The sequence below is a fragment of the Rousettus aegyptiacus genome, unplaced genomic scaffold (genome assembly GCF_014176215.1).
Source record: "Rousettus aegyptiacus isolate mRouAeg1 unplaced genomic scaffold, mRouAeg1.p scaffold_m13_p_8, whole genome shotgun sequence".
Lineage (NCBI taxonomy): Eukaryota > Metazoa > Chordata > Mammalia > Chiroptera > Pteropodidae > Rousettus > Rousettus aegyptiacus.
The window spans coordinates 56,926,367-56,936,572 of record NW_023416311.1 but is presented as its reverse complement, the minus strand read 5'-3'; the positions used below and the strand labels follow the sequence as shown (position 1 = coordinate 56,936,572).

At 32.9% G+C, this 10,206-nt stretch overlaps 1 non-coding gene across 1 annotated transcript; it reads left to right on the top strand.

The window, feature by feature from the left end:
• The first annotated feature begins 4,090 nt into the window (after nt 1-4,090).
• On the top strand, nt 4,091-4,209 carry LOC118607361. Its single transcript, XR_004952754.1, has one exon. It is a non-coding gene; the product is annotated as a 5S ribosomal RNA (ribosomal RNA).
• The last annotated feature ends 5,997 nt before the right edge of the window (nt 4,210-10,206 follow it).

Sequence of the window (10,206 nt, the reverse complement as noted above, 5' to 3'; positions counted from 1 at the left end):
GATATATTTAAATATTTCTTTATCCAGCTAACATTCATTTTGGCTTGATGTCAGAGAAAGCACTGCACTTGGCATTCAAAGACCTGGGTTCTAATCTCTTTCCTGTTAAGCCACATGACAAAATTGAAAAATCATTTAACCTGTTTAACACAAGTCATTGTTGCTTTAATTTCTCTTGTCAATTACTTAGTTATTTTGAAGGAGCAAATGAAGCAGTAAATTAAAAAATTCTAGATGAACCATGTTATATCCACCTGAAGTATTATTGAGAAGCTCTCACAATACTAACAATGTTACAGATAAGGAATGCAAATACAGGGTAAATTTTACATGCAGGGTGCACAAAGTACAATAACTTTAACAATTCACGCCACAATACTTTTGTATAGAAATAGCTATATTTTTCTAGGAAAATAAACTGAGTTTTCTATATTTGAGGATTAGCAGTGAAAGGGCCTGGGAGAAAGAGGAAGCTGTTCTGTATATCAGATAAAAAGAATCAAGAACTCTGGGTGGTTAAAATCTTCGAGGGAGAGAAGGAAAAGCAAAGAGACAAGGTAAAGCTTAAGATTTAAAAAATATAAAATGGCATAAGGCTACCTTTTCATGATCTTCAATTTTTCTGCAAAATCTTTTCAACTCAACAAAAGTATCACGTCTGCAGATTTTTTTGTAAACCAGTGAAAGCACTAAATTTCAGGTCCAGACTGGCTTAAGAAGATAGACATTACATAGAGATATCAAAGAGCTTAGGCTTCAGAGAGGGCTTGCATCCTAATGTATCCAAAACATCACTTTCTAAAAGAGCACTAATGTCTAATACTATCCCCTGTCTTATGTTAAAAGTTTATGGAGAATAATGAAAGTTTTTATTTAATATCATTCTCATCATTACTGACAAATATTTCTTGAGCACTGAAAAAAGATCACCTTTCAAAGATAATTTGAATTTTATACTATTTTTTTACTTTTGTTACTAAAATACAACTTGAGATGAATCTGCAAAATGTCATAAGTTTCATATAAGTCATTAAGAAAAGCCTTAAAAATTAGATTGTTGAGTATACAAAAGTTTACAGAGAAAATGATTGTAATTAGATTTTCTTGGTTGATGTGTCTATGATATAAGAATGCAATAAAATATAAACTCAAAAACCTGATCTTCCTTATATTTCTCATGGTAAACGAGTAAATTGGCATTCCAGTTTTCGAAGAGAAATCTCCACCTTTAAGAAATTCAGAGCTTAATTCAGTGTTTCTTATTCTCTTTTGGATTAAGGAATTCTGAGACACAGAAAAAGCTATGGGTCTCTGCAGAATAGCGTGCATGTGATCCTACACAAAAATTTTTTTAATACAAATTAGGGAATTTTTTAACTTCTGTTCTAGTTAGTGGAGGAAATAGTCAAGTTTACTAATGATTACAATAAATGCTATTACTTGCAAGACCATAATTTTTACAGGACTTGAAGTAAACTATGCATATTTTATGATCTTGGACCCCTTTGTGATGACTATAGAGATGTAATTTGAAAATGTGTTTAAAAAGAAAAGCCAGTCAAGAAGGAAGGAAAGATTCTAAAATACTGTTATATCCCTGGAGCCAAAAGCAATCTCTGGCATATATATGGTAAGTGTAAAACAGCCTTTGTTAAAGAAAGCAAAGGTCATGGATAAGTCAACAACAAAATATTCATCCTTACAGTTCTTTGCCTGATACTAAATGGTTCTTATAATACTTCTAAGGTAAAGACTCCCCATTAGATTCACCCCCTTGCATCCCCAACTGCCTCTAGCAGGGTCTGAATACCCTTTGCATGTCTACTGTGGGTAGGGATCAACCCTGTGGCCATTAGACCATGATCGCTTTAGTTTTAAGACAAAATGTTAGAGCTTAAGTATTGCTGTAAAATGAAATAATATCTTTGGCACTGCATTTAAAATAACAACCTGCCTAAAGGCAAAATTCTTTTCCTCATCACATTGTGAGTCTCTATTTCATATTCTGCACTAGTTCGGTGAACAGTCTCATCCACACTGTGAGGAAACTGTGAGAAGGTAATGAGTGCAGAAGCTGGGAGAGACAAGCAGTACAGCAACAGTCTGTATATTGTAGTTTAAAGAAAATGTGGCCCCAAAACACAGTCATTAAATATATAGGGAAGTTGAACTGAATAATGCATTTTGATATTTTAAAGATAATCTAGAGCCAAATAATTTTATTTAAAAAAGCCATTCACACAAAGAGGAAAGTTTTGCCTATTCAGACATACTATTTTGGATATGTTATATTAGTCTACAAATTAGAAAAACTATATTTTATTGAAATATTTGAAGTAATTACTAGAAAAATACCCTGAATTCTTTGAAATCTTGTGTTATTTAAAATTAAAAGACTTTGACTTTAAATGTGTGTTAAAGAAAAATTGTAAAAGTACAATACATGTAGTATTACATCTTATAGTATTTTACATTAAAGTTAATTGGAGAAATTTTCACATTGTATCATTCACTTAGCAGCAATATGGAAAAGCTAATGCTTGTGGAAAGGTGTTCAGATTCCCACAAAATATTCAACTTTCCAATAAAAGATTACCATGTGTAGTAGGATAAATGATAGCAGTTCTTGGGCTGTTGTGAATAAGTATTAGAAATTAAATTTTTTAAGTCCACCAATTAGAATATGTGTGTGCATATATATACTAATATGCATAATATATAATTCTAATATATACAATATATAATGCTAATACATACTATATATAATGTTACATATTATATATATGTAACCTTATAGAGCAGATATTCTTTCATAAATCATAGCACCATATAAAATAAAAAAAGAAATTCTGAGTTCGAAATGATCATCTGTATAATAACATATCTGAGAATAAGCAGATGTTTGCCACATTAAACAAGGTCTTAAAAGCTTAAATTAGAGGTTAAAAAACTAGAGTCAGTGATCCAAATCCAGTCCTTGGCCATTTTTTTGTATGGCCCTCAAGCTAAGAGTGGTTTTTAAAATTTTAAATGGTTGTAAAACAAAATAAAACAAAGAGAAATATATGACAGATACCATATGTAGCTCCCAAAGCCCAAAATATTTATTATCTAGCCATTTATAGAAGTACTTTAGATTATAATGTACTAGTGGCCAGCTTCAATGTGCAATTTTGGATTCTGTTGGAAATGTCACATTATTATATCAAAGATAGCTTTCTCCTGCAGCAGTTAATTTGTGCCATTTTTGAGCCTGAAAAGATGGAAAATTTCCCTAGCAACAAATCAAATGTTCAAATTCCTAGTTAATTAAATCACACTAACTAGATTTGGCTTCCTTATCAAACATAATGCTTTAGGAATGAAGTATTTCTATAATTTTTAAATTGAGCTATATTTTTTACATATTTTGAAGAAACATGGATCTGAGATCCACAACTCAGACTTTTTGAAAGCCCTGAAATTTTCTTATACCCAACTGTAATATTCTTTTCTATGAATTCTTCCTCTGAAAAAGCCATATCTCTTCATGTTTTTGAATACATAGTTTCACACAAGTATACTTAGGTATTCTAATCTAAGAAATTTTCACATGTGTTTATTCAATAGCATCAAACCAGTTAATATGTTTAACTGTTTTATGGATTAACTCTATACAGTTCAGAATTCAAGCTCAAACAATACAACTTTATCGTTAACATAATTACTATAAATTGATATTCCTTTTAAATTAGATGCATGGAAAACTATTACGGTATGGTGCTAAAAAATAAGATTGGTCAGTCCATGAGTATTTAAAGATTCTCATGTTATAAACTAATAACATATTACAAAAAGACCTTTAAAATTAAATAGGAATTAATAAAATAATGTTATCGTGATTTTTCTATTTTAAACAACTCATATTTATAATACAATGTCAAAGATGTCCTATTTCTTATTATGGGGAATTATTAATTGTGGTTATATCTCTAAATATGAAAAGTGGTAAAGAGAGATATAAGCATCATGAAAGAGAATTTGATTAGAGTGTGTTCTCACAAACATAAGAAAAAAGAAGCAATTTTTTTTTTTACCTTAAAATACTTTTGACTACAGCCATGCCACCCTGAACATGCCCGATCTCATCTGATCTCAGAAGCTAAGCAGGGTCGGGCCTGGTTAGTACTTAGATGGGAGACCACCTAAGAAGACCAGGTGCTATAGGCATTAAAAAAAATAAAAAGTATATTTGAAAACTATTACAATTCAGAGAAACAAAATTTCATGTTGATAAGTTCATTTCATTCAAGTAAAAAATTCTCCCCCATTTAAGCTTTTTTTATTAAGTAGACTATTATTGTAATTTTAATTTGAGCTGTTCAATCTGATATCTGGGATGCCCTGACACAACAGTAACACTATCTAGATCAAATGCCTAAATATGTCCAAGTTTTTTAGTATTGAACTACTGCTGTTTTACTCAGGACAAAATGTATTTGTTGGTAGTCTACTTTAAATCTTTGACAAACTCTACATCAAACAAGGTCAAGCCACAAATAATACCCAAGATCAGCTCAAGATCAGGTAAAGATCAGTGGGTTGTAATATGGATCTGAAAGGATGTGGGTCAATGTAAAGTCTGCAAAACTTTTTTCTTCATTATTTTAAAACGAATGCACATCTTCTGTGGGTAAAACAGCCCAAAGCAGTCTCTTTTAAATCATCTATTCCAAAAAATAAAATACCCCCCAAACAACAAGCCTTTGACATCTGTGACACGGGAGACATGCAGAAGTCATTAAGGGTATCCCGAGGGGGTTCCAACAGTTGCTTCACTTTAGGGTGGGTGTGAAGGCTTGAAATTAAATTACGTTAAAATAAAGTTAGAGCACTAAGCAATTTCCTGCTTTTGACTCAGTAGGGTTTCCCGTGAGAAAAGAAAGTAGGCAAAAAAGCTCAGACAGACAGACAAACATATTTACCCCTAGGTGGAAGGTACAAATTAAATTAGCCTGCTACAAAAGGGAGATGTTTTCTCCTTCTGTTCAGATGTCATGGTAGTGAGAAAACATAGTCTGAGGCCAAGAAAAATGGCACAAATGCATTCATCTGAGCTACCATTCATCCTGATCCAAGGTCTAAACAGAACACATAAAAGAACAGCACTGTTGAAGGACTTCCTCTCCCTAGTTACCAAGTTGAGACTTGCAAAGGAACATGGGAACAGGGGGTGGGGATCTTTCCAGAATGTTTCAATTTTGATAGAAGTGTCAGAGGATGTTATGGAGTTAATGACTGAATCTGAAAGCACATCAGTATAATTTGATTTCATATTTCATAGAAAAAGCTGTATTTTATGGTACACAGTATGGTGTGTTTAAAGGTACATTGTGAACTTCCTTTCCCTCTGTAGCTGGAAACCAATATAGGCACTTCCAAAGAGTCAAGTATCTATTATAGTGCCTCATTAATATGCATGTTTTTGGCACTCAGTTTGGTTCAGCTGGTATGCTTTCCAGCATCTCATTCTTTATTTATATGAGACTAGGAGGTGTGACCTATGGAGCCAGTTGGCTGTCATGAATTGGAATATTCATTAAGCCTCATGAATTATGCATTAGACTACTTATAATACTGAGATCCACATTTGATCTAGCCAGAACTCTCAATTGCTTCTCATTCGATGGAATACCCACATTTTGGTCAAACTATATATGTGTTCCATACACTGCAGAAGGAGTACTTGTATATTTGCTACCTAGAAATGCTTGGAGATTTTGCAACTCGTATCTAAGTGGGTTTTGTATTTTTCTCATGTTTGCAGGACACAGCAGACATGGTTCTCCTCTGGCACACTAGGTTTGAGTAGCATTCTTCTCTAGCCTGATTACTGTTTCCATCCATTACTGCCTTGCCTATAAAAGTCACCAATGACTAGTGAGCAGCCTGGATTACAAAAGATATGTAGCTATCTCCTGGTGATCCACACATCAAAGCAAGCCAAATATAAAGGACAAGGAGAGTGCTTTTAAGAATGTAGCTTCTTTTATCTAAAATAAGGAAATCCTTTTGCTGATAATCTTATCATTTTGGTTGCTTTTTTTTATGGATAGGTATATCCGGGCCACATAAAATCTAATTTGTAGGTTTTACTGATATTATAAGATTTTATCAAAATTAATAACAATATTTATTAGGCATTAAATGTTTTAGTTTTTAACACTATGTATCAATATTAAACTCATGCCTTGTTTAAATCTGCACCTTTTGAAATAGAAAAACAAAAAACAGTTGAAAAAGTCAATCAGTAATGATTAATATAATCTCCTGAACATGTATCAGGAAGCTCAAGTACTTAAGGAATTTCATTTTTTAGATTCTTAGTACAAGCAACTCAAGTTAAAATTTTCTCCACAAAAAATCTATTATTAAGTAAAAGTAAGGTTTTATGTAGCTCCAATCTCAAATCTTTGATTGCTGCCCACTTAAAAATGTTTCCACTCTTTCTTTTTTAATGTGGACCTGCTTTGGAAGGAGTACCTATTAGGGAAGTAATTACTATCAGTGAAAGTCTAAAACACAATTTGAATTCAGTCCATTCTATTTGCTATATTCTAGAAGACTAGACTAAAGAATCTATAGCAAGTTCTACAAAAGGTCATGGGTGAGTCCTGGGTAAAATAGCATTGTTTACAGATTTTTTAGTGAAGAGATTAGCTGTCATTTATTTTCACATACCTAACTGAGGAGCTTTAATGGTTCCCAGTAAGAGTGTGTTCTCTTCTCTTTCTTAGCCTGTCACATCCTTGTCAGTTTCAATAAAATTACTTACCTGAATTATGCAAATGAGGTTTTGTTATGTCCAGCTCTCATTATTGTTCATCTCCACTATAGCTGAAAATTCTAGCAGACCCCTTGCTTACACTGTCTGATTCCAGGACTCCTTAGGTCAAGACCTTTCAACCTTAGAGCTTGACTTATGCCACAACCATTTGACAAATCGCCCAGACCATCACAAAAGCTGGTTGAGCTCCAGAGTGGCTGCTCTCTCTATACACCACTGTTTCTCTGTTTTGACATTTCCTTCTCACTTTTCCTCTCAGTAATTAGACAAAGGGAGAAAAAAGACATTTGTGTTTAAAGAATGCTTTCATTTAGGACTGTGATAAATGGCTCCCCTTTCCAAGAAGCTGCAATCCCACTGCAAGACAGAAGGTTCCTTCACAAGGGGGCCTGGACAGTGGAGGCCGCCCACCAAAGCCTTCCCAGACGTCAGCTTGGCCTCTTAGAGCCTGCAGAGAGTATCCACTGTTCTCATGTGTATTTTCAGTAAAAAAAAAAAAAAGAGAGAAAATGTAGCATGAACTTCTCATATTAAAACTATCATGGTCGTAAATACAAAGGACCCTGAGATTATAATTTAAGTGTTTCCAAGAACATTTGATGTTAGAAAACAAATATGGAACAAAAAGGCATTGTGATTTTTTAAAAGCCATCTTAGTACCCTTAAAATGTCTCTGTTCAAGTACTAAATTCCAGATTATAATATTCCCCACTCTCCAGTATATCATCTTGAAAAAGAATGAATTAACAGAGCCATCAGAGAGCTGACATTTTGGTGGTCCATGACAAATTTGAAATATTTGTGGAGAAGTTTGATTAAGTCCTTTTAAAAATAAAACACAAGTTTATCATGTTGCAAAAAAGAAAACTAGCATTCTAATAATTTTTTTTAATATAGTAATTTATGTCAACCAGGTTTTCATAATAAGTTAATGTTTATTGTTCCATTGGGGAAGAAAGATTGCCAAACATGCAAAATAATTGAAACTGCATGTGACTCAACAATTGAGAGTTTCAATGAAGAATTAGCATTTCCTGTGCATGCTATGGTTAATCTGTTGCCTCTGTTCATGGTAGTGCATTAATCAGAACGTCACCACATGACATTCCCAAATGAGGCAAATCACCTCTATGATCTGATATCACACTTGAATTAATAAACCAACAAATCCACCTTTAGAGTTTAAGATATAATATATAACTTTATTCACAAATTAAGCACGGGACAGGAAAATGTGAGATTTAAAAAAATATATTCATTAGGAGTTGGCATATGGCATTTATCTGATTTATGGAACACTACATTTAGACTCACATAAGCTAGTCCTGTGAAATTATGATACTTTAAATGTTTGTAAGAGAGTGTTATTTTTATTTTGTATAAATTTTATTAATTAATAGATCTCGCAAATAGCTTCTACTAAAGGATTTACAATAGCAGTTCTTTTAATAAAAATGAAATATGGCACATGATTTTAAAAAGCCAGTGTCAATTTGTGTAAACAAACTATTTGTAGTCCCTTCCTCTTCCTTGTGTTCAGCTGTGGGAGCTAAAACAATGTAAGTAAATAAACATGCCAGAGCTTCTATCTCCAAATGAAAACAAAGCCAAAGGAGGAATCAATTTTATTTGGATTTTTATTGAAATCTTTGTTAGGGAACAGGGTCTTTAGATGTTTCCCATGTAAAAGGCACTAGACCAGGCGCCTGATATGCTTGAAATAATGTACCCTCAGGCCTAAAGGCCAGGATGCATTCCGCTTCAGAGATATTTTCCAGCATGTGGGAATGCATTTAGTAAGAAAAGGAAACCATGGGAACTCATTTGGTAAACCTTTAACTGATACAGTATATGCTTAGTTTATGGTTTCCATTCAGTCTGTGAATTGAACAGAGCAGAGGTGAACCTGCTGATGCATAATTGAAAATGAATGTCAGTAAAACCTTATAAAGCCAATGTATAAAGAGTAGTCTAGTTTAATATGAAAGGGAGTTCATTATCTTTGACAAATATGAAGAAATATTAGACATAGTTCTCATTATGATACAAAAAGACTAGAACTTTCAGGGCACAGTACATCCCTAACTGAAAATGTATATGTTTTAGTATATGATTCTAAAGATTTCTGGGACTTCTCTTTTGACTAGTTTGTGTGTGCTCCAATATCAAGACACTCAAGTTTTTAAAAGTTTGTTCTGTTTATTTTTAGTGACCTATTATATGCTTCTATTTGAGTTTTGTCAACAAAATATGTCTTTATTTTTAAAGCAAGAATGTCTGCTTTCTCTGATGAATCATACTCAATCAAATGATAATTTTCTTTCTTAATTTCAAAGAATGAGAATCTGCTTTAATCTTTACTTAGTGTGATCTCCTTCAAAAGAGGATTTTGATTATTCAGAAGAGTCACAGTCTAAATTTATTTACTCACTAACGTGACATTCTGTTAAAGGCAGCATATCATATTTCTTAAGTATATCATAAACACTCAGTAAATGTTTGTTGAAAGATTATTTTTATTGAGCAACTATTATGTGTTACTACTGCTCCTAGGAAGCTTACAGTCTAAAACCAATATGTGAAATAAGCATAAAACATAGAAGAAAGTGCAAATACCACATGAACAATGTTATAGGACTTCAAAGGAGCTAAGGGATTACTTATAATGATGGTTATCAGAGTAGGTGGTAGATAGGAAATGTATCTATATTAATTATGAAGAAATGTACTTATTATCTTCTATTCATCAGTCAAAGAAATAATTTCTAGTCTGTATGGATTAGATGCTTTTCTCAAATTTTAGTTGAATTTTTCATGATTCTGAACAACTACTTGTATAGTTACATGTATGCTGGAATTTTTGCAGAAGTCAGAAATTTCCTTACTTAATTTCAAAAAGATTATTCCTTAATCAGTCAAGAAGTGACTGAAGAAAGTGTTTAACGTGTAGCTATGCTTCCATCACCTGTTTTCTCATTCTTTTAACCAGTAATTAGTTGTATAGGAGAGCCTAAAAGGAGTTCTTGCTGGAGATATAGCTGAGTAGGACATGAGCTCTTTATGAAACATGTGGTCTAAAATAAGAGACTCCATTTGATTTTGAAACTTAACTTTGATCACTGTTTCTAATCTCTGGAGTCATAAACTATAGGAACACTTAAAGGTTAATTTTTACAAATCGAATTTGGATTGCATAAAAATAAGAAACTCCTAGGGACCACAATCTCGTGGAAGGCCTCACACTTTTAAGGGCTGTACTTCCATGAACTCCATCAGGTTCTCACAGTGATCTGTAAAAAATACTCTCATGGAACTGCAAGGGGGCAGGAAGATGAATCATTTGGAAATATTTCCAGAACCTTCTCCACAACAAAGGCCTA